The sequence below is a fragment of the Perognathus longimembris genome, chromosome 13 (assembly GCF_023159225.1).
Source record: "Perognathus longimembris pacificus isolate PPM17 chromosome 13, ASM2315922v1, whole genome shotgun sequence".
Lineage (NCBI taxonomy): Eukaryota > Metazoa > Chordata > Mammalia > Rodentia > Heteromyidae > Perognathus > Perognathus longimembris.
In genome coordinates this window covers 20,550,035-20,575,572 of record NC_063173.1, presented here as the reverse complement: position 1 = coordinate 20,575,572, position 25,538 = coordinate 20,550,035, and the positions used below count along the sequence as shown (strand labels likewise).

Sequence of the window (25,538 nt, the reverse complement as noted above, 5' to 3'; positions counted from 1 at the left end):
AAGGTCTTCATGCAGTAACTGGGACTGAAGGAAATAAAAAGGCATTTTTAAAACAGGCATCCCAGAGGCAAAGGGTAGTGCCAGGTTTCAGAACACCTGTAAGCTTCAGAGTTTTTCCAATGCAGATAAAAAAAAAAAAGCTAAAGAGTTAGTGTTAAAGCAGAGGTTAGTAAAAGGCTTTGAAAATCAAGAATGCATTTCTAGATAAGAAATTTAGAAGTAAAATTGCCCTAAATGATTGTTGTGAAGTGAGAAAAGGAAAATTATGGCTACCAAAATGAGTAATTGCCATTCTAGTTTGCTTGTAGGTTTTTTGTAACAGTTTCCAGCAGGCCCACAGAGAAGGACAGATGATTCCTACAAGTTTGTCAAGATGTAACATTGGCCCTTAATAAGTTCCAGGTAAGAGCATGCTTAAAAACTACTTCTGTATGGACCACCTTGTTGCTTTAATTGGAGTAAAGTGGCCTTTTGTAAGACTCATTGATCAGAAATCTGCGGTTCGAAGCCAGCCTGGGCAGAGAAAGGTCCCTGTGAGAGTCTTCATCTCTAGTTGGCCAGCAGAAGTGCTGGGAACAGAGTTGTGAGTCGCTTTGAGGCTCAAAGTGGTAGGGTGCTAGTCTTGAGCTGGAGAGCTGAGGGACAACACTCAGGCCCTGAGTCCAAGTCCAGTGACAGACCAAGAGAAATGCCAAAGGTGCATTTATACCAGCATGGAAAAGTCACTCCTGGGACAAAAGTGATGGAGCATCCAGAGGCAGTAAGCCACTGCTTGGATGGCAAGGATGGTGTCAGATCCTAGAGTCACTCCTGTTTGGCCTTTCAAAAGTTAATCAAAGCCGGGAGGTCCTAGAAGAATAGTTCGTAAGCATGCCTTTCCAATGCCCATGCCTGTCTACTGGGCAGGAACTTGCCAGTTGTCTGTGGTAGTGGGTAGTAAAGATAAGTTTGTCCAATGGGAGGATAGTTTAAAATCCCAACTCTCTGCATCCATTCAAAGCCCTAACTGCCAGTTAATTTTGAGCTGGTACATCTGTTCAGGAAAGAAAGCTTGTAGATCTGAGATTGTGTCCTTATTGAGATCCGTTAAAGGCCTGCAAAGGTAATGTAGGCATTTTTTTTAGGTCATCAGAGATCAGTTCTCCAGCCAGTCAGGAAAAATCTTTTACAAACTAGAATGTTAAGAGGCTACACTGTTGTAGCCCAGAAAGAAGTCTGTATAGTTGAAAGTTAAATGTTGAATGTAATTTCCAGTTTGGAGTGAAGCTCCTAATGGACGTCTGATCCTGCAGGCCCTTGGTAAAGTAGACTAAGGTTACAGGTTCCTGGCTAGGTAAGGTCAATGCCCCTGAGCCTGAAGAAGTTACAGAAGATGGATGATCTTCGCCCATCGGCCCCCTTTTAGGATCAAGGGACCAGAGTTGTTTTTGGGAAGATAAGGCAGGATAAACTCTTGGCATGGAAAAGAGGTAACAAGTGTACAGAGACTGTACTTATGAGAAATGGTTGCAGGCCAAGCCTTCTATGTTGGCTTAAAAAAAAATCCTAGACTTATTGGAAATATCTGATTTAAACTTATTGCCCTGGCAAAATGATCCAAGGGCCAATGACTGCCTAAAGCTGTCTTAAAATTCAGTAGGGCACCAGCCTGTAAAAGCCAGTGTACTTTAAAGGCAACCAGGAAAATATTAGATTTCACTAACGTAAAGCCTAGGTTGTTTCTTTAACCAGTCTGTGCAGGAGGTTGCAGGTAGCCCGGCAGGAAGTGTGACAATCTATTGGTGCCACTGGGAGACACTGCTGCCTGCTGCCACCACATCCTCTGCCCATCCCATTGGGTTGAGACCAAGGATGGCCTGACAGTCACCTGGAAGAATCTACATCTTCATCCTGAGCACCCCTACTGTGGTAAAAGCAGACGAGACTCCATCACACGCAGCTGATTCCTGCTGGAAAGCCACTTTGGATCTGCTGAAAGTAAGGTTTGGGGGGGGACATTCTTCCTGTGGTAACCTTCCCACTCCTCTTTTGTTGACTAGCTCTATTAAGAAAATTGGAAAGCATGTGTGGCAGGCTAGAGTCACTCCCAGACAATGCTTGGGGTGGGAATATATGCTTGTGTCTAAGTATATATTAATCCAGATGGATTAGGGTGTAACCTCAGAGAAAGGAGGGATGCCAGTTACCTAGGTAAGTGGATGGAGATTTAAACAGGTCAGAATACCTGCAGTCCTCCTGGGGGTAGACCTTAGAGATAATCTGTTTCTTTCTGGGTGCAAGCTTAAGAGGAGCAATCCCATCCGACTGGCTTTGGGCTCATCCTTGCTCTCCCCAGCAGCTTGTGGGTGGAGTCACTTTACAGTCCAGGAAAGATTAAGCTCTCCAACAGAGAAATCAATGATTTTATTTTTATGTACAAGAAGAAAACGGTGGAATGTAATAGGGAGGTCAGATCTGGCCAGTGCCATCATTAACTGTGGAGGGGCGTCAGATTGACTCCAGGTCAGATTAGAGCAGAAGCCAAAGCCATCTTCACTAAGATCTCCCACACCCTACCCAGGGTAGTTCCCCTTCCGCTGTGATAAGATTGTGTAAACCGCTTGACTACCTGAAGCATGGAAGTTTCAAGGAACGCTCAAGGTTAAACCTATGCCCTCCTATGAGTAGGTGTATCCACCTGCATCATGTGAGCCCTGCCAAATCCATGTGCCAATTCTAACTAGAATGATAGGCTGGTTCAAACAGATACTATGAGACAGACTGTAATTCCATTGGCCACCTGCGTGTGGCAGGCTTGACCATGTGGTGTTTGCCTTTATAACCCGACCCTGAGTGTGGCTGGGGGTGCGCGGTTCTAGCTCCCGAGTCTGGGCTATGACCCTGGCCGGTCAGTATACTTTTTACTTCCCCAATAAATCCATCTTTTTACTTGAGACTGTCTCTGAGTGGTGGACTCTTGGAGGGATGGGGGATTCCCCCCACCCTCGGACCCCATTACGTTGTGGTCCCCTCCCTTGGGAGGGTCCCCATTACAGTAGACAATCCCTAGAAAGTTTGAGTATGTAGCAAATGGTGTCAGTATGTCTTACAATTAGAGCTTATGAGTAAAGTTGGTATGTAATCAAATTGGCTATAATATAAATAGGGTCATAATTGGGGCTTCGGTGTGAAACTGCGTCTGCAGGCCTAAGGGACTTGTGTGATGTCATTAAATGTAAACCAGCAAGATTTCATGTGAATATCTAACTGCTTGATTCCACCACTGGATGGTCTTGCAAAGTAGGTGAGGCCTGGATTTGTTCATCATGTGTAGCCTTAGAAAAGGGTGCTGTTTTTAATGCCAATCAATCAGGAATCATTAGGGAAAGCTTGGCATTTGGTAGAAATATAACAGAGAGCAAAAAAGAGAGAACTGGTATCAGCCACTGTTCTCTTGGTCACCGTGGGCAACTCTGATAGCTGTGTTGACAGGTCCTTTGGTTCTAATACTTTTGGCCCTAACTATTGGCCCATGCCTTATCTCAATACCAGCCCCTAGACACGCAAGCCATTGAAATGGACAGAAGGGGACCATGACTGGCCCCCTTAGTCACAAGTAGAAGGGGGCAATGAAGAACCTGAGCAGCCGGTACACCTCTATATTGTAGCTTGGGCCTGAAGCTTCCTGGAATAACTGCAGAACATGTCAATGTGAAGAGCCTGAACAAAATGCAGTCTAAAATAATGAAGGTAGCCAGAGAGACTTCATTTGACCAGAGGTCATTTAAAGTTAGAATGCTTTAGCCATTGTGCTACAACAGAAATGTTCTGAGGTGTGGCCAGTGTGTTTTGTGCTCTTGAAACATGGTGAATGTGTCCCCTCAAGCTAAGGATGACTCGGGTGACACCCTTGCGACCCAATCCAGATCATTTGTCTAAACCAATCATTTTAAACCCCATAAGCTAGGGAATCACCTTCACCAGGCCTGTCCCCACCATTGATTAGGCCAATCATTCTTTTTTTTTTTATTTTTGGCCAGTCCTGGGCCTTGGACTCAGGGCCTGAGCACTGTCACTGGCTTCTTCCCGCTCAAGGCTAGCACTCTGCCACTAGAGCCACAGCGCCGCTTCTGGCCATTTTCTGTATATGTGGTGCTGGGGAATCGAACCTAGGGCCTCGTGTACACTCTTGCCACTAGGCTATATCCCCAGCCCTAGGCAAATCATTCTTAAGAATTATTTTATAACCCCCACGGTGTGACATGATTTGCTGTGTGATGTGATGCATGGGATGTTCCCCCAAACCCTATAAAAACCCTGCTGAATGGAGGGTCGGGGCTCTCGATTCAGACTTGCTGCATTGGTTACGATCGTGAGTCCAGGCTGGAGCATGCAATAAAGACTGTCATGTGATTACAGTGGGGGAAAAAACAAACAAACAAAAAACCAAATACCCAGTGATATAGAGCACTTCTTCATGTGTCTCCTGGCCATTCTCATTTCCTCTTCAGAGAAGTCTCTTTTAAGGTCTTTGGCCAATTTGTTGAGGGGGCTTTGAGGCTTTGTCTTGGAGAAATTTAATTTTTTTGAGTTCTACGTATATTTTGGATATGAGGCCTTTGTCCATTGTATGGCTCGTAAAGATCTCAATCTGTGGGCTTTCTGTTCATCACAGCACAATTTGTCATTGCTAAAATATGGACTCAACCCAGATGCCCCTCAGTAGATGAGTGGATCAAGAAAATGTACATACACACAATGGAATTCTACGCTTCTATCAGAAAGAATGATACTGCCCCATTCATAAGGAAATGGAAGGACCTGGAAAAAAATCATACTAAGTGGTGAGCCAGACCCAAAGAAACATGAACTCTATGGTTTACCTCATAGAAAATAATCAGTATATCTCTAGGATAGTCATAGCACTCCATTTTATAAAGCAGCAGTTGGCTTATTGTATTTATTTAGGTGCTGTTATTGGAGCTTGAACTGAAGAGTCTCCTACTGCTGTTTGGGCTTTTCCACTCAAGGATGGTACTCTACTACTTGAATCATGCAAACGTTCCAGTTTACTCAATTTTGAGTGCAAATATGAGGAAAAATGATGGCATTTTATTTGTGCAAGCAACCAATCACTATTTATCCAGCCTAAATCAAAAGGGAAAGAAAAATGAGGGTGTAAGATATCACAAGAAATGTATTCACGGGGCTGGGGATATGGCCTAGTGGCAAGAGCGCTTGCATCATATACTTGAAGCCCTGGGTTCGATTCCCCAGCACCACATATACAGAAAATGGCCAAAAGTGGCGCTGTGACTCAAGTGGCAGAGTGCTAGCCTTGAGCAAAAAGAAGCCAGGGACAGTGCTCAGGCCCTGAGTCCAAGGCCCAGGACTGGCAAAAAAAAAAAAAAAATGTATTCACTACCTTATTATGTAACTGTACCCCTCTGCACAACACTTTCTCAATAAAATTTAATTTAAAAAAGGTACAAACTGATAACTTACTTTCATAGCTAAAAAAATTTACTATCTATGAATTCATTATTATGAAAATGTAAATGTAGGGGCATATCAAAATCATACCAGAGGAACTAAGTGTGAGCTTGTCAAATACACCTGACCAATAATGCAAAGATCTCACTGAAGTGCCAGACTTTGAAGTCAGACCCCACTTTACCACGCGAAACCCCACTTTATCACGTGAACCTGAGATAAGCTTATTAGGGCCCAGCCAGTCTAGAACTCTAACCGCTGGGAATGCTTAACTCTGACTGCCCCCAGAATGCCTCGAGCCCGGAGCCAATCAGATTTGTACCTGTGTCCTAATCTTGCTTGCTTGAACACCTGATTGTTGTAACTTTGTTTTTTGCCTTTATAAGCCCTGTGTAATCACAGCTCCAGGCTTCCTCCTAACCTCCGCTGTGTCAGTGGGTAGGACAAGGCCCGAGTATAAAAGCAACTACCAATCCCTCTACTGTATGCCTCATAGGGTCAACAAGTGACACACTCCTGTCCCTTGGAGATTCAACTCAGCACAATCTGGTTTGATACTGCCCACTGGAACTGCCATTAGGCTGGACCCAATGTGCCTCATGCCAAGTTTTGAAACTTGGATGAGCTCTGTGCCTTGAGCCAACTCTGTTTTGGTAGCTCTGACTCTGAACAGCTTCGTGATGGGCTCATCATATTGTTTACATACACACTTGCAATGAATGCATTTGGAGCAATTCTTTGGCTCTTTAGTAAGATTCTTTTGAGTTTCATATCTGCTTATATCCTCTTAACTGATCTGTAATCTGTATATTTGTGTGCAGTTTAATGATCTGAGAGTATTAGTAATAGGTTGTGATGGGATAAAAAGAATCTGTTTGTCAATGAGCACAAGAACCAAGCAAAAATCAAGAATTCTTGGTGACTGAAAGTCTACAAAATTGACTCAGCATATAAATTTGTTATTCAATAAATTTAGACACTGGAAAGATAAAAATGTCTATGTTGCTGACAGTTTACAGGAGAAACCACACTAACTTGTTTATTCATTACTTCCATATCAAACTGCTGCTTTATGAAATTTGTAAATTACTGATCAGAACAAATTTGTGGTCTGTATGGATGGTGTTGTATACAAGTATATACTCAGTTACAGTGAAGGAACTTTGATTTTCCTTTCCCATTTCTCTTCTTGTCTCCCTCCTTCCCTTCCTTTTTTGCTTTTCATTTCCCTTGCTTCTTTTTCAATAACCGCACGAAGTCGTTTCATATAACCTCTTTCATTATTATGATTCTTCTGTTTCTTGGAAAATTCTTCGAACTTGAACTAGAAAATGTGAATTATGTTCACCTGAACATAGGACATCTGAAACAGGACACCTGATTGGCCACATTAGGACTATTAGAAGTAGTTTTTTGTTGTCCTATTAAGTGATGGGCTTTTTTTTTTTTTGAAGGGAGTAAAAAGAAACTACAGTACCTATAAATATATGCAATCATATATTTACTTACAGGGATATTGCTAGAAGCTCTGTAGTCAAATATCAAAGACTTTCTGTGAAACAGGCAGGTATACTGAAATGAGGAAATAACTGTTTGACAGACCATACTATGCCTAGCTTGTGCTTTAGGCTTATTTCCTTTGAGCATAGCTTACTGGAGAAAATATTGGCGAGTTTCTTGTTGTTGGAAATTTTTATTTTTTGGCTTGAAAATTTGTATTGCAAAGTTTTCATTGAATATCTTTCAAAGAGTATTGGTAATAACTTGGCATGCGATGACAATAACTTTTTTCTTTGGTCTCTGACAAAGTTTACTTACAATTTGTCCATCTCAACTGCTCCTATGTTTAGCAATAAACATCAGTTTGGAAAAGTGATCGCTCGTGGGAAATTCTGTTCTGAACTAAACAATGATGAAAGGATTGTCAAGGAAGTTCTTTGCATAAACCTGTTTACATACCAAAATTATTAAATCAAGTTCTCTTCCTTTTTATTTTGTCCCTTTCCAAGGAGGCAATTTTTTACTCACCTTGGCAGTTCCAAAGTCATTCTCTGGTCCCGGTTGTCTAGACCTAGCAGGTGGAGCCTGTGGGGTTTACAACTGACACAGCTCCCCTTAGGCTAAGTCTTTAGCACACCATAATGGGATTAGGCATTTCCCAGGGGATCTTCGCCCCAGGACATGAGCTTCTCCTTTTGTAAAGCATATTTGACACAAGGCAGGCTCTGCGTGAGGCTAAAGATCTAAACTCCTCACTGGGACAAGCTCCAGTCAGGTTAAAAGTCCATGTCGGCTGGTGCTTCAGCCGGAACACCGGCTCCCGCCAACTGAGGGTTTAAAACCTAAGCATGGGGAGGTGGAGCTGTGGCTCATAAGTGGTGGGCTAAAGTCAGCCTGGAGCGAAAGAGCTCAGAGACAGCGCCCAGGCCCCGAGGCCAAGCCTCACCACCGACAAAAACAAACCAACTCCAAACAAAACAAAACAAAACAAAATGTCCCTGGGTGGACTCTAGGGGAAGAAGGAGCGCCCTTCGAGACCAGTACCTTCCATCAGGTCCCATCTGTCCCCACGTGCTCGGCGGTCTCGCAGAGGCGACTCGGGGCTAGTCCTGCTGGGAGAGAGGCGGGGCGCGAACCAGCTCGGGGCTGGCTATTCCCCCACCCCTCCCCGCAGCGGAAGTTGAGGTGTCGGGGTGGGATTCCAAGGACTGGGGACGACGTCCTGCGGCCTGTACACAGGCTCGTGGGCGACCCCGAGTGGACGTCGGTGAGGAGGGGGCCGCAGGAAGCCTCCCCCTGGGCACTGCCAAGACAGTTCGTGACAGCGAACCCACCTCTAGCTGCCGCTTCTTCAACTGCCTTCGCTCTGGGCTTCCCACCCACCTGGGGCGGAGAGCCGGTCTTCTCGCGAGAACACGGTGAACCTCGCCTCTTCGAATTGCGGGCTCTCGCGAGAAGAGGCTGAGGAGCCGGCCTGCAACCTGCCAGGGGCAGCTCTGGGTAGGCGCAGCCGCCAAAGTGGCCGCCTGGTAACCAACCACCTCGGGAAGCATTCCGTTGACGGGGCAGGGGGTGGAGGGGCGGCGGAAGGCGTCACTGGACTCGGCTCTTGCTTTCATCCTCGGTGGCCGCCCAAGAGAGACTACAGGTTCGACGGGGCTGGGGCTCCAGCCGGCGAGCGCCGCGGGGGCGGCGCGGGAGGTCTGGCTGGCGGGCGGGGGGGGGGGGGTGCCGGCGGAAAAGAGGGGCGGAGTGCGTGAGAGTCTGAGCCGGGGCCGAGTTGCGGGCGGGAGAGGGGGTGGCGTGCGGGGGCGCTGGCGCCGGGCACCCAGCTCTGAGAGGCGGAGGTGGGACTGAAGTTCCGAGGCGGCTGCCTTTGAGGTTGGGAGTGTGGAGGCCTTTGGCCGGGGGGAGGCAGGCGATTCCCCCTCTCATTCCTCTTTTCCAGGGCAGAAGAACCGCGTGCCCCGCCCCTTTCCTGTCATCCCGGGCCTCGGCGGCGACGGCCTGAGGGGGGCGCATCACAATAGCGCGGTGAGTAGTTCTCCTTTTGGGGAGGGGGACCGGACTAGGTGGCCGACAAGTCTCCCTTTCAATGAAGAAGAGATTCCCCCCACCCCACCCCCCCAGCCCCACATCATAATGTGCTGGCGTGGTTTTGTGTGCTCAGACATTCACGTTAGGGCGAAAGCTTTGTTTCCCCAAAACTTGTAGAGACAAGGTCCCGATTTCTTTCCTCTTCCGATACTTAACCCCACCTCCCTTAGCATTGGGAATAGGGTTGGGGAAACTTAGACCTTACTTAATAATCACATTTAGTAATTGGTTACAAAGTGTGATTAGACTAATCAGTCCTGACCCTAACCAATTCTGTATTTCTCAGTCTTTTAAATCAATGATGAAGAGTCACTAGTCCACACATGCTAAAGATAGTGCCATTTGCTTGTCACAGAGCGCCTTTAGCGTATGAAATTGTTATACAGCTGTTTGATCTTTGAGGAATCTTTATGCTTTTTATCTTAAGAAAAACTCGATGAAGCAGCACAGCATATTGATTTTATTTGGACATTTGATTTCCTGCTGTCCATTCCTACTATCCAAATTTTGTCAGATTTTTTTTCTTTATAAATTTTAGAGAAGTGTTTAGGGATACATTTTGAATGAAAAAAATCTATGGAAAATTTTAACGGAAAGATACACGTGCCAGGCATAAGGGCTAAATGAGTTTCAGTATTGGAGAGACCATCCTAGGATTGAAGTTTGTTCTTAAAACCAAAAATGGAATCGTCATTTGCATATGAAGAGTAGAAAATACTTGAGAAATGATTTCATGGTGGGTTACTGGTAATAACGTGTAACATGTGTGAGGAGAGGTACTTTTGAAGGTGTAACTGTATTTGATCAAGATCCCAAACATTTCTAAGGGTTTAGTGAATTAATTGCAAGTTATATGCAAGAAGGAAAAGTAGGAATAATGGCCTATGATAAGGAACTAGTGTTATTAGGAAAACCTTTGGTGTCATAGCAGTGTTTTTGAGTGCTTAAACCTTTTTTTTCACTCCCAAACAAGCTTTCAGGTGGACTTGTTACTTTGTATATATTATTCTCCCACCATCTGAATTTTTTTCTACCTCATTCTTTCTTCAAGGTCTTGTGAATTGTTTTATTATTAACTATGAAATTATAAACAACTGAGTTCTACTTTCTGACCTTTTACATTAGATAAATTAGTGAAGTGTGAAAGTGATGTTGAAAATATTCACCTTTCATAGAGATAGATTATGAGACTCAAACTCACATGCCTTTCAGGTATTAGACAAGTAATGAAAATAGGATGTTCATTAGTGTTCAGGTTTTATCTAAGAGAATTGTCCAATATTGAGGGCTACCTGATTAGTTCTGTATATGAATATGGTCTTTTAGCCTTTTGAACCTTCTCAGAGAATACAGGAAATCTAGATTCTTTATGTGTAGTTTTATTTAAAAATGACAGGTGGGGCCTACTGGCAAGAGTGCTTGCCTCCTACACATGAAGCTGTTCGATTCCCCAGCACCACATATATGGAAAACGGCCAGAAGGGGCGCTGTGACTCAGGTGGCAGAGTGCTAGCCTTGAGCGGGAAGAAGCCAGGGATGGTGCTCAGGCCCTGAGTCCAAGGCCCAGGACTGGCCAAAAAAAACAACAGGTAATATTTAAAAAAAACAACCTTCATGTGAGCCCAATCAAATACACACCTATTTGTAATTGTGTTCTGAAACTCCAGGCCTGACTGCTGTTCTTTAGCTTTTTTGCTCAAAACTAGCACTCTACCATCTTGAGCTACAGCACCACTTCTGGTTTTCTGGTGGTTAATTTTAATTGGAGATAAGAATCTCACAGACTTTTCTGCCTGGGCTGGCTTTGAACCAAGATCTTCAGATCTCAGCCTCCTGAGTAGCTAGGACTATAGGCATGAGCTACCGGCATCTGGATCCTAATAAGTTTTTTTTTTCTTTGCCAGTCCTGGGCTTTGGACTCAGGGTCAGAGCACTGTCCCTGGCTTCTCTTTGCTCAAGGCTAGCACTCTGCCACTTGAGTCACAGCGCCACTTCTGTATATGTGGTGCTGGAGAATCAAACCCAGGGCTTCAAGTATAAGAGGCAAGCGCTCTTGCCACTAGGCCATATCCCAGCCCCCCCCCCCCAATAAGTTTTTAATTGGAAATAAAAGAGATGTTGATATCTCAATTAGTTTGGAATTTCAAACTATTGAAAGACTTGGAAAACTCTCAAGTCTAGTAGCAACCAGTTGATAGGTTTAATAGTCTTTACATTGGGACAAATTGAACTGGAATTTCAGTGGAAATCTCTCCACAGTTTTAGTTTTTGTAGCTTGTTACTTATAGTTACCAATGCCTAAAAATATATGGAAAGTTCCAGAAATAGTTTTTACATTTTAAAACACATGCTACTCTGAGCAGCATGATGAAATCTTGTGGCTCCCTCTTTGTCCTTCTTGGGATGTGGATCTGCACTGTATATGCTATCCATCCATCAGTTACTGAATAGTTATCTTGGCTATTGGAGGGATTGTCCTGTTAAAGAACCCTTATTTTACTTATCCCTTAAGTGTAAGAAAATGACACTGACAATTCAGATATGACAGGAAGCCAGAGTGTGCTGCCTTTAAATTGGAAAAAAGAAAAAAGACAATTCTTGACTTTATAAAGAAAGAAAAAAATTGTATGGTTGTTAAAATGATAAGGTGGTTAAGATCTAGAATAAAATATTTTGAGGAGCTGAGCACCAGTGGCTCATGCCTGTAATCCTAGTATTCAGGAGGCTGAGATCTGAGGATCATGGTTCAAAGAAAGCCCAGACCGGAAAGTTTGTGAGACTTTTATTTCCAGTTAACTATCAGAAAATGAGAAGTGGCATGATGGATGAAAGTGGTAGAATGCTAGCCTTGAGCAAAAGTGCTCCAGGATAGCGCCCAGGCCCAAAGTTAAAGCCCCACAACCGACCAAAAAATGTTTTGAAAGGCTATCCTTTTTTTTTTTTTGGCCAGTCCTGGGCCTTGAACTCAGGGCCTGAGCACTGTCCCTGGCTTCTTCCCGCTCAAGGCTAGCACTCTGCCACTTGAGCCACAGTGCCACTTCTGGCCGTTTTCTGTATATGTGGTGCTGGGGAATTGAACCCAGGGCCTCATGTATACAAGGCGAGCACTCTTGCAACTAGGCCATATCCCCAGCCATTGAAAGACTATCTTTACATAACTTTTATTACAACCTATTTTCATTATTGTTTTATAACTTCTTGTGTATTATTAGTTATTGTTAACATCTTACTGTACTATCTTAAAAATTAAACTTTATAGGTATTTGTGTATACATATATGTATATACACACATACACACACACTTATGGTTCATTTGATACTATCCAAAGATTCAGGTATCCATCCATTCAGGTATGTCCATTCAAGTCCACCATCCAGGTGAACTTGAAGCATATATCCCAACTGTGGGGAGGATGCTATATTAATATTTGAATTACAGAAATAACTAAAGAAAAGTTTCTGAGTATTTGTAGTTTAATAAGTTAGAATTTGGGGTGAAGTTGATTTATACCTGTCTTAAAAATGAAACTGGTTCATTTTTAAGTTCTTTATTATACTTCCAGCTAGTGTGTAATATTAAAGCCCTTTACAATCCATTTTATTGTTTGAATGTTTATATTGTTTGCTTTATTATTCCACATTTTTTACTTGGGTATTTTTACTGAATGAAATTCGGATCCCTTGGAAGAGGGGAAGAGGAAGTTTTGGAAAGGGATGAGGAAATATGATGTGAAGGAGGCACTCCTGTGCCTCTTGTCTATGTTGTCCATTAAAAGATTGGTTATATTTTTCTTGTTGCAATAGATACTTTGATTAGAGTTTGTGCCTTATATAGAGTTTAAAGACATTGTAATATTGAGCTTTAGATTAAAACTCATTTATCTGTTAGTTGAAAGTACTTCATTCACATAATCTGGCTCTTGCCTGGTTGAATTGTGGGAAACAGGCATATTGGAAGTAAGAGCTAAGAAAGAGATAGTCCTCCTACATATATATATAAATGGCAAAGTGAAGGATCTAACTAGAGGTAAGGATAGGAGAATCTAGATGGGGAAAAGAAGAATTTTGAAAAGGAAGTTAGAACAGTTAAGCACCTTTAGGATACTTTATTGTTTTTTTGTTTGTTTTTTGTTTTTCTTTTCTTTTTTTTTTTTTTTTGCCAGTCATGGGCCTTGGACTCAGGGCCTGAGCATTGTTCCTGGCTTCTTTTTGCTCCAGGCTAGCACTCTGCCACTTGAGCCACAGCGGCACTTCTGGCTGTTTTATCTATATATGTGGTGTTAGGGAATCAAACCCAGGGCTTCATGTATATGAGGTAAGCACTCTTGCCATTAGGCCATATTCCCGGCCCCGTTTTTGTTTTTTTTTAAACAGGACATCTTTGGGAATTTGCAGAATTTCGTGTGTGTCTTTTCAAGTCCAGGTAGACAAGTATCTCTATCTAATCCCTGTCTCTCTAAAATGAGAGGTGAAAGAGGAGGAGTTATGTGTTATTTTTGTTCTGTGTTCCTTTTTGAAAGTTTTAAAAACCTTTTTGAGAGATTTGTTTTAATATTTGTGAAGACTGAGCTTGTTGAGGGAGCACCATCATTTTCTTTTCCCTGTGTTTCTACAGTGACTTAACCAGGAAGTTCTCCTGGAAGTAGCTTTCTGCACTTCCTCTTGTACTCTGAAATATTCTCCCAAATGACAATCTGAAGAATCTAGGAGTTGACTATATTTTTCTTTATGCCTTCCAGTTTTGTTTTTGGAACTCCAAATTCTTAGGATATATTTTCTATTCGTCTGTACAGTAGGTTTATTTGAACAGACTGGACCCTTATACGAGAGAAGGAAATGGAACACCTACAGTTATAACTGGGTAAGTTTAATTTATAGTTGAAGTAATCAGACGCTTTTGCTGTTGGTTCCAGTTATATTTTTGTCTTCATTTGCCATATTTCTTTATTTTCTTCTTTTGTTGATTCCAAACTAAAAGGAAAAGGGGAAGAGGTAGGTAGGATGTTTGTTATTGGAGGAAAAATTATAGGTTGAGCCTTCCTAATCTTAAAATCTGAAATCTGAAAGGCTCTAGAATCCATACCCTATTCAGCATTGACATGGTATCACAAATCTGATGATTCAATGTACACTTTTTTCATGTGCAAATTAAATGAAACGATCATACCTTCAGGCTATAAGTAACAAATGAATTTTGTGTTTAGATTTGAGTCTCATTTCCAATATATTTCATTAAGTATATGAAAATATTCTGAAAATGCAAAAAAGTCTGAAATTTGAAACATTAATGGTGCCAAGCATTTCAGATAAGGGACACACGCAACTTGGGATATATTCAACTTGTATAAGAATATTCTTTTTTTTTTTTTTTTTGCCAGTCCTGGGCCTTGGAGTCAGGACCTGAGCACTGTCCCTGGCTTCCTTTTGCTCAAGGCTAGCACTCTGCCACTTGAGCCACAGCGCCACTTCTGGCCGTTTTCTGTATATGTGGTACTGGGGAATTGAACCCGGGGCTTCATGTATATGAGGCAAGCTCTCTTGCCACCAGGCCATATTCCCAGCCCAAGAATATTCTTTTTCTTTTTAATTTAATTTTATTGTCAAGATAATGTACAGAGGGGTTACTGTTACAATGTAAAGTAGTGAGTACATTTCTTGTCCTACTTGTTACTCCTTCCCTCATTTTTTCTCCCACTAGAATTTTATTTTTCTCTGTAATAGAATATTTATTTGAGGCGGGAGGGCTAGGAATGTGGCTTAGTGGTAGAGTGCCTGTCTAGCATGCATGAAGTCCTGGGTTCGATTCCTCAGCACCACATATACAGAAAAAGCCAGAAGTTGCACTGAGGCTCAAGTGGTAGAGTGCTAGTCTTGAGCAAAAAGAAGCCAGGGACAGTGCTCAGGCCCTGAGTCCAAAGCCCAGGACTGGAAAAACAAAAGAATATTTGGGCTTAGGCTAATGTTGCATTTATACCACCATGTTGGTTTACTCAGGAACCTTGAAACTTAGATCTGCCTTACTAAGAAGGTAGCAAACTAAAACTCATAGGTGGACAGTGGATAATTAGAATTCAATGAGATGCTCACTGGGAGAGGACTAAGCGGTTAATGTTAAATGTTAAATATAAGTAGTGTGAATACAATGAACCAAATAGACTTTCAGTGCATTTTGGATTTTTTTTAATTGGAGTTGCTTAACTGGTAGAGTGTTTTTAAATATTCCAATATCTGAAAAACTTGAACATACAAAACACTTTGAATACCCAACCTATTGTTTGAAATACCAGGATGTAATAAAAAATTTATGTTAACTATGGCATCTTATAGCACAGATTTCTGAAGATTGTAAGATATCTTTGTCAGAGAAGCATCTTAAACTTACCAATAGTTGAGTTGTTCTGTTTAAAAATGTAAGTAATCAGATTACATGGTAAAATTAGCCATTGGTATCTGAGAGGATTAGTGCTCTCCTCTCCAGTCTTCACTTCAGGGATGTAAAGCCTTCAGATGCTCATCTCTTATATATAAAATGTAGTAGTATTTGCATATAACCTACACATAAATCTTTCCATATACTTTAACTCATCTCAGAAATTACTTAAAGTACTTAAAACAATGTAAATGTTATACAAATAGTGGGAATAATGACAAGATAAGTCTATATAATCCTCAGCTAGTTGAATCATGAGCATGAAATTTGAGGATACTGAGTGCTGACTATTAATTTTTATCTTTGTGGTTAAAAATGAGTCATCTATTAGTATTTCTGCTCACAAACTGAAATTAACATTGAGTAGCTGGAATGAGGTGAAATTTTGTCACAATGGATCATTGATTAGAAACTATGTGTAATATTTTTCAAAGGTCATTTTACGTTGTACTACTTTTCTGTTAGGAATGTGTCATTTAGAAACATTTAAATCTGAGTTTAAAGTACACTGTTAGCTCTATGACATTTAAGTTGCTTAACTTCAAGTTGCTCCGGGCCTTTATTTCCTCACATGGAAAAGACATAAAATTTTTTTTCAGGAATTTTTATTAACGTATATAACAATGCTTTATAAACAGAAAAATGATGTATGAATGCAAATTTTGAGAACTTTGTGTTTGTCCAGAAGATAGTATTCTGGCATCATTGCCTCATACTTTTCAGCCCCTCTACTTCTAGTGGCTTTGAAACATCTTCATCAGTTAGTTCACGTTCATATCTACCTGTCTTATTTGGAGAGGACCAGTTCAATAGACTATTTATAGCCTTACCCAGTACGATTCTTCTACTGGAAATTGCAAAGCCTTTCCTTTTTCCTTTTCCTTTTGTTTATTCTAGTAAGTATTAAACAGTAGCGAACTTATGTTTTCTGTGGTGGCTTTCATTGACTGATATTTGGTGTTCTCTGTAATTTAAATGCCAGATAGAAAAATAGCAGATGAGAGAACAAATTAGAGAGAGAGATGGTGTAGGTGTAGCATTTAAAAAAGTCATCTACTGGTTGGACTTCTGTGGCTACATTTTCAAAATAACCAGCAAAAACTAAGCTAGAGGTGTGTTACAAGTGGTAGAGAGCCAGCTAATGAAGTAAGCCAAGTGAATTCAAGACTTTGAATGCCATCTACAATAATGTCCTCCCTCCTGCAAAAACAAAACAAAAGTCATTTATTGGGATACTATTATCTGGTTCTGAAAAATGAGCGTATTTTATTGTTTGGATTATTGCACTTTAATTTTGCTTATAGCTGATGAGTAGAAAATTATCCTGACTTTTCTGTTTTTAGATTACATTAAATGTTATCCTGTAATCTTACTCAGGAGGCTGAGATCTGAGGATCACGGTTCAAAGATAGTCCAGACAGGAAAGTCCCTTTGAGACTTTTATCTACAATTAACCACTTAAAAACTGGAAGTTACACTGTAGCTCAAAGTGGTAGAGCTCTAGCCTTGAGCAAAACATGCTCAGGGACAGTGCCAGTTCAAGCACCATGGCTGACAAAAATAAATAAAATTTAAAACTCAGATACCTAGGAATCTTAAGTATAAAAATCATATATAACTGTTTAAAATAATTTTTATGCCTATTTTCAGATGAGCAAAGTATTTATTTTAAAATTAATTATTGTTGTATATCAGATACTAGAATTTGATTTTTCTCATATTTAGAAAACAAGCATGCAATCTGTTCCTTTCATGCTGTCAGCTCTTCCACTCTTTTTTCTTTTGTGTTACCAGTCCTGGGGCTTGAACTCAGAGCTTGAGCACTGTCTTTGAGCTTTTTTGTTCACTGTATCACTTGAGCCTCAGTTCCACTTTTTTTGGTGGTTAATTAGAGATAAGAGTCTCAAGGACTTTCCTTCCTGAGATGGATATTTGAACCATGATCCTCAGATCTCAGCCTCCTGGGTATCTGTGATTACCGGTGGAAGCCAGCAGTTCATAGCTCTTCAACTCTATTCATTTGGGTTTTGTTTTATTGTTTTGTCATGTGAGGGATTCAAACCCAGCACTTTGAACCTGGCATGCTAGGCAAGTATTCTACTTCTAGGGCCATACTCCCAAGTCCCTTTTAAAGTTTTCTTACATTATTCTATCTATAATGATTTAAACATTTAGGAAAATTAGAGGAAGTTCAAATAATTTAGCATATGCAAGTAGATTTGAATATAATAGGTTAATTTATCATGTAATCTTCATTTAAGACATTATATTCTTTAATACAGAGAGATTATTTTGTGTTGTATTTAATGAACTTCTTTTCGAAATTTAATGTTTCCCATCTTCTCTGTCATAAATGCTCTTTGATAAATGTTTGTTTATTTGTTTTGTTTTTGTTGCCAGTCCTGGGGCATGGACTCAGGGCCTGAGCACTGTCCCTGGCTTCTTCTTGCTCAAGGCTAGCACTCTACCTCTTGAGCCACAGCACCACTTCTGGCTTTTTCTATATATGTGGTACTGAGGAATCGAACCCAGGGCTTCATGTATACAAGGCGAGCACTTTACCACTAGGCCACATTTCCAGCCACTTTGATAAATGTTTGTTTTACCAGTTATGGGGCTTGAACTCCGGGCCTGAGTACAGTCCTTGAGCTCTTTCGCTCAAGGTTAGAGCGCTACTACTTTGAGCCACAGCTCCACTTCCAATTTTCTGGTGGTTAATTGGAGATAAGAGTCGCACACTTTCCTGCTCAGGCTGGCTTTGAATCACTATCCTCAGGTCTCAGCCTCCTGTGTAGCTAGGATTACAGGCTTGAGCCATCAACACCCAGATGATAAATATATTTTTTTAGGATAAAAATTCAAGTGTCTTGTGTCAGAGTATATGCATTTTTCAAAGTTTATCAATTTACACTTCCACAAACTTGGGTACCTATTTTTCCAGTACTTCACCTATCAGTAGTTATTGTAAAAACAAAGTGATATGTTGAACATCTGATTTAACTTGATTTTCCCTTAGTGAATGATGTGCAATATTTATTTCTCCCCTGGTTTTTTGTGGGGCTTGAACACCCAGCTTGGATGCTGTCTCTGTGCTCATTTTTACTTAAGGCTAGTGCTCTACCACTTTGAACCACAGTACCACTTCTGGTTTTCTGATGGTTAATTGGAGGTAAGAGTCTCACAGACTTTCCTGCCCAGGCTGTCTTTGAACTGTGGTCCTTAGATCTCAGCCTCCTGAGTAGTTAGGATTACAGGTGTGAGAAACCAGCACCCAGCTATTTTTTCCCTTTTTTATGGCCATTTGTACTCATTTTGTAATTTGTTAGTTTACAAATTTTTCTACTTTTATAGTATTTAGATTTTAAGTATATACGTAAATCTTTCTCATATTTAAGACTTTGATCTTTTATATTGTAAAAATTCAGCTTGTCACCTATTTTTTGTAATTAAAAATTTTTAATGATCTAACCTAATTCTTCTTGAAAGCTGGTCTTTAGTCTTAATTCTAGTCTCTTTTGATTTCTCTGGTCTTTGCAGAAAATTTTGCAGGTGCCTCGAAGTAAATATTCCTTTTTCTGATATTAGTGTTTAGATTGAAGGTATTTTTCTTTGACTTAGCTGTATCAATTTTTTTTGTCTATCCTGAGAACCAGTTAAATATTTGCCTATACACTTTTTTCTTTAAAAAGTAACTTTATGTTCCACTTTGAACTTTTTAGCGATCTGGAATTTGAGAGAGGTAAGAAAGGAAAGTCCTTTGCTAGAATAGCCAAGTAGTGTTTGTAGAATCTTATCTGTCATCTTCCTATCTTTTAGTGGCTTGAAATGAATCACAAAGACTCAACATTTTCTGGGTAGGTCATTGGATAGGTTGTGTGTTAAAGTTGAAAGACAGTATAGAATGGTGGGAAAAAGCCACTAAGTATTGTGGATCTCATCCTGCTTATTAAGGTAAGTTTTGAAATAAGCCTTAATTCAATGACCGTAGATTATGAGAAAACAGTTTTTTTTTTTAGTTAAAGGAGAATATTGCCTATAATACTAGATCACTAAGATATCTAATGTTGTTCTTTGTGGGCAAGATTTTTGTCTTAGGGAAAGTTTTAAGTTCTGTAAGAAAAAGTGTTTAAAATTTTAAGTTCTGTAAGAAAAAGTGTTTAGAACAAAAATAACTTCTTTTTTGGAGAAGGTTCCGATAATCTTCTAACTCAAGGCAGATACAGTAGGTACTGCTCATATGTGAGACTAAGTTAATTAAAAAGGAAAATGAAAAATACAGTTCTTTAGTTGTAGCAGCTACAGTTCATAAATTAATATGGCTAGTGGCTGTTCTTACACAGTGAAAATATAGAACATTTCCATTATGACATAGAATTCTATTGGGGAGGACCACAGTCTAGAACCTGAATCATATTTATATTCCTTTTCTAGCCTATTGAATTGCTGGAAGATAGACAAGCAAAAAAAAAAAAAATCTCAAAGTAATCTAAAGGTGAGGGGAATACCCCTATAGGTCAAAATGTAGTAGTATAGTAAAGAGTTTATGAAAAAAATAAACTGCACAACATGAAAGTACCATGGAAGAAAAGAAGCAAGTAGTATTTGAGTCTTTTGTTTAAAAGATGTACTTAGAAGTTGGGTATGATCTCCTTTGATTTTAAGTACTTTTTAGCAAGCTTATATGGGCTTTGCCTATATTAAAAAATGTCAGGTGATTTGCTTTAAGATATTTCTAATTTTAAAGGAAAAACTTTGGTAATAATATAGCAACAGTACTATAATAAGCATAGAAAACAAAATATATTACTCTAAACAAAAAAATTGTGTACTTCCTAGTGAGTTTCAAGAACTTAGCATTATAAAGTGTGTCTCCTAACTTAGAAAACTAATCATTTAATGCAAGTACTTTTTAAGTGCTTAATTAAGATTCAGAAATATCATCAAACATTTATTGAGCTGTTTGAGATAAGAAAAGAAAAAAAAATGAAGGAAGCCTCCCCTCTCCCCTGGTCATGGGGCTTGAACTCAGAACCTGGTGGCATCTCTGACTTCTTTTGCTCAAGGCTAGAGTTCTATCACTTTGACCCACAGTACTACTTCTAGTATTCTGGTGGTTGATTGGAAATAAGAGACTCTCACAGCCTTTCCTGCCCTGGGCAACTTTGAACCTCGACCCTCAAATCTTAGTCTCCTGAGTAGCTAGGATTTCAGACATGAGCCACCAGTGCCTGGCCAAGAGAGAAGCATTTTTTAAGTAGTGCTAGCTTGATTAGGAAATGATCATCCTAGACCTGATGGTGTCATCTCGGTCTTCAGAAGGCTTGAGGCCAGGCAAGTGGATGTTCAAGGCCAGTCTGGGTTACAGAATGATACTTAGATTTTAAAACAAACACAACAAAAAGTAAACAAAATTTGAATAGAAATTCAGCAAAATTATTATTTGGGAGGGGTGAGGTTGTGTGTAGTGGTAGAGTGCTTGTATAGTATGCACGTAGCCCTAAGTTCTATCCCTAGTACTGTAAAAATATACTATTCCCACTGTAACAAATTAGAAAAGGACAACAGCTTTTGTGTGAAGTAAACGGTATCTTAGAGGGGATTTTTAGGCTCATTTGATAATATCTTCAAAAATTATTTCTCAGAATGCTATTTCTGCTTTCTTGATATATATTTCCTGAGTACAGAAATTGAATTATTTTATGTTTTACTCATTTTAGGGTAAGATTTACATGATTTAGTGCTGTGTGTGTATATATATAGGATATCTCTCTCTCTCTCTGTCTCGCTCTCGTCTTAAAGAAAAGCAACTGGTTTTGGGTGCCAGTGGCTTACCCATGTAATCTTAACTAGTCAGGCTGAGATTTGAGGATTGCAATTCAGAGCCAGCCCTGATAGGAAAGTCTATGGTACTCTTCTTTCCAGTAAACTACCAAAAAGCCAGAAGTGGAGCCATGGCTCAAGTGGAAAAGTGCTAGCCTTGAGCAGAACAATTCCAGGAACTTGAGTTCAATCCCTAGGAATGGCACACACAAACAAAAATAGTAACCAAAAGCTAAGACTTCATAAATATTCAAACTTTGTATTTCCTGTGCATTAATGTATTATATGAAATGCTCTTCAATTTCTTTCATATTAATTGATATTATTGTTAAAACTTATATACAAATTATACAAAGCTATTGGAACTCATAAATTATACTTTATTCTTGTCTTCAGGGATTTTATAGTATTGGGAATATTTGGCAGAAACATTCTGCCAATGAATATGTACTGACTATATGCAAAAAATAAAAAACAAAACTGTACATACTATATGTACGTACACTATGCATACATTTTTCTTTTAAAATTTTAAGAAAAAAATAAGATTTCTGTAACATCCTCCAATATTTTATTAAAGACCCCCAACATTATTATTATAACAACCATCATATATACAATTTAAATAGTGTGAGGGGACACAATGAAGAAGTTTCTCTTTTATTCTAGCATTCTTTCAGAGACAACTAGTCATTTTTTATGTGATATTGTAGACATTATCTTAAATCTGTCTTCTTTCACTTCTTTAATACTTTTTAAGTGTAAGTCATGGTGTATATCAGTAGTGACTGCAAATAACACATTGTATCACTAGTTTCCACCTGTCTCTGTAGCTCTGTTCATTTTTCTTTTCCATCTGCTATTGTGCCCATTTAAGTTATTATTCTTTTCAGCTAGAGCCAGATTGCCTTTTTTTAGGATAGTTTTTTACATCTGTACCAAAATTCCTTTCTGTTACTCATCAAGATAATTTTCTTTTTTTAGCTCTTTGGATGTGCTTTCCTTTGAGTGCTTTAAAGTCTTTGCTAACTTGAACATCTTGGCTCACGGGGTCAGTTTTTATTACCTAACATTTATAGTCTATCTCTTTTCTTTTTCTTCCTCTTTATTGAGTTTAAGTAACTACATAAATTTCAAGTACACATTTTAACCTGATGGGCATCATCATTCTAATATACAAAGTATATTATAAACTCTGTGAACATTAACAATAAAACAGTTTCTTTCAGATCAAGTGATATGTACATTTCTTTCCTTTTGCTTAGTATCATCTGTTCCCTAATTTTCTCTCATTTCCTCTCTCCCAAAACCACTCTTGAGTTGCTTAGTTCGCTTGCATCAATGTCTGTTGGAGCTGTTGGGCCCCTCTCCTGTATTTTTTACTCCCTTTTTACTCATTCTGAGCCCTTCTCCCAGCTTCCCTCTGATGTTTATGTGTATATACCATATGTGAGGTAAAGAATATAGGGTCCTCTAAAAACTTTGGGGTTCTTTTCACTCTGTATATTATTTTATGTACAAAGGGAGAGGTGCTTGGGTCTTATATAGTCTTATTTTCATATATCATAATTTTTTGTTGAAACCTAATATAGTATTCTTTTTGTTTTTGTTTTTATTTACCAGTTTTGGGATTTGACTTCAGGGCTTCCTATTTTTTTTTTTTTAACCAGTCCTTGGCCTTGGACTCAGGGCCTGAGCACTGTCTCTGGCTTCTTTTTGCGCAAGGCTAGCACTCTACCTTGAGTCACAGCGCCACTTCTGGCTGTTTATGTGGTGCTGGGGAATCGAACCCAGGGCTTAATGTATATGAGATAAGTGCTCTTGCCACTAGGCCATATTCCCAGCCCAGCTTCCTAATTTCTAGGCAGACAGATTTCTAGGTGCAGGAAGTCCCTCTTGCATTTATGTAATTTGGTGGTCAGCCCAAAATTTGGGCAGAGATAATATTCAAATTTTGAAATGTGTCTTCTCTGTGGGTCTTTTCTTTCTGAGAATTCCCTTGTAATTTCTGGTTCATCTGCTTGTAGTGGTCTATGTTCTGTGAGTACATGGCTATCAGTGGCTTGAGCAGTGTATACTAAAGGAATATTCTCAGTTACACAACATCATACTCATAGATCTCCTCCCATGGGACTTTCAAAGATAGATTCTTTTGTAGTTGCTGTTTTTCCCCCCTGCATTTGTTGTCTCCTCCATATGGCTGTGAAATTCATCTGTTATCCAGAAATCTGAGCATAGTTTGTGCTCTAACTTTGGATCTCACTGCCCTGCAGTTCTTTTACTCCTTCTATATCCACCTAATATTTCCATATGCATTTCCAGTCTTCAAGTTTTTCAACTAGTTTGAACTATGTGACTGGTTTCCATCACCACATTTGTGAGACATAGGGAAGACATTCAAACAAAAATCTTGGAACTGAACTTAAAATCTTGTCTCTTCCACTTGTAGTTTTTTAAGAATATACTCTTCTTCCACTACTCTTTACTTTTGGACACTTTCCATTTCAAAATAGGTGTTTTTGTTGTTGTTATTGTTGGTTATGGGACTTGAACTCAGGGTCTGGGTGCAGTTCCTTAGCTTTTTGCTCAAGACTGGCACTCTACTACTTGAGCCACACCTCCACTTCTGGTTTTCTGGTGGTTAACTGGATTTTAGAGTCTTACAGACTTTCCTGCCTGAGCTGCCTTTGCACTCTAGTTCTGAGTAGCTAGGATTATAAACATGAACCACCAGAGGTCAGCTTCAAAATAGGATTAAAAAAATAGCTTATCCTAACTTTTCTGCAGGAAGGCTTGCACAAATATGACACCTGTCTGCATTTGCAAGGGTTTCCTTTTCATCTTTCATTTCCATTTTTAAAAAGTTGTTTCTACTTATTTTTTGTTTGTTGTGAATATCTGTATTGTTTTCAAGGTCTTATAGCTCTTGATGCTGCTAAAAAATGACAGTTATGTTGTTCTTCATGGAAAAATTTAATGTGATTTCACAATCATGAGGGAATTATAAACATTTCTAGAAAAATATCAAGGCTTTCGTGGTGGTTAGGCATTATATATTCTTTGCTTTTCTGGGTGGCATAATCTTTCCTTAAGGATGGAGGTTTCGGGGGGAATGAGGGAGGAGGAAACAAACAGTACAAGAAATGTATCCAATGCCTAACGTATGAAACTGTAACCTCTCTGTACATCAGTTTGACAATAAAAATTTTAAAAAAAAATCTCACAGTTTATGAAAAAAAAAAGGATGGAGGTTCATCAAATTATCCTTAAGTTTCTGTTTTCCATCTAGGTCCCTGTGATGGCTTTCTTTGGTCAATATAGAATTAATTATATGAACATTCAGGTGTTTGTTCTTTTACCTGCTGGGATCAAGCAGTTTATTCCTTGAGATGATTTCTTCTCCTTTCAGTAATTTCCATACAGGAAAGGTTACCTTAGGACATTCAGTGTCCATCACCTATATGCTTGGATAACTGAAGGCTATCTTTGGCTCCCCACCCTCTCCTTTTCATTGCTTCCTTTCTCTTACCTGTCAGGAATTTCTCTTCAGTAATCATAACACTTGAATTGCTTCTCAGTTTAAGAAATATAGTTTCATGTCAGTTGAAAAGCTTTTATGTGAAAACACTGTTTACACCGAGATGTCCATAGGATGACCGAAGCCAGAAGATGGTTGAGGTTAAAAAGTGGTGCTCTTTGAGTAAAAAAAATTTCCTAAATACCAGCTTGGTATATTAGAAAGAACATGGCTTTTGCTTAAACGTATCGTTTTTTCCTTTAGATTGTGTTGGATTATACTGGATGGTAGTGAATTTGCTAACTCTTAATTGAGGCACACTTGCGTCCCTAAACAGAAATTTTAATCTTAGCTCTGTGGATTTTTTTCATAGGATAATATGGAGATAAGTTTTAAATAGAATGGTTTTAAATAAGATGTATCTTAATTTCTTAGTTCATTGATAACCTAGTACGAATAAGAGAAAATGATCTCTTTCACTTTCTTTTTTAGAAGTCCTTGAATGGATCATATTAATACTATCTGAAATAGTGTCCTAGGGAACACTTACTTATTATGATGTCTTGAAGATTCTGTGAAGAATCTGTTTTATATATACTAGTATTCAAAAGAAGAGAAAGTACTGAACCACCCTTTTCTCATTTGGCTTTTGGTAATTTCATGAGAAACAAGACATAATTTACTTAACCAAATAGGTCCCA

The 25,538-nt window shown here is 39.5% G+C and overlaps 1 protein-coding gene across 6 annotated transcripts in view; it reads left to right on the top strand.

Annotated features, from left to right (window-relative positions):
- The first annotated feature begins 8,464 nt into the window (after positions 1-8,464).
- Btbd10 (BTB domain containing 10) overlaps positions 8,465-25,538 on the top strand; it is a 60,900-nt gene continuing 43,826 nt past the window's right edge. The window contains exons 1-3 of one of the 6 annotated variants that reach the window (XM_048360816.1): positions 8,465-8,620; positions 8,921-9,006; positions 13,867-13,931. The gene's annotated coding sequence lies outside the window, so the exon portion shown is untranslated. Of the gene's footprint in view, positions 8,621-8,920; positions 9,007-13,553; positions 13,932-25,538 lie in introns of those variants that run through there. The other 5 variants (XM_048360819.1, XM_048360820.1, XM_048360817.1 and 2 more) reach the window with 5 other exon arrangements.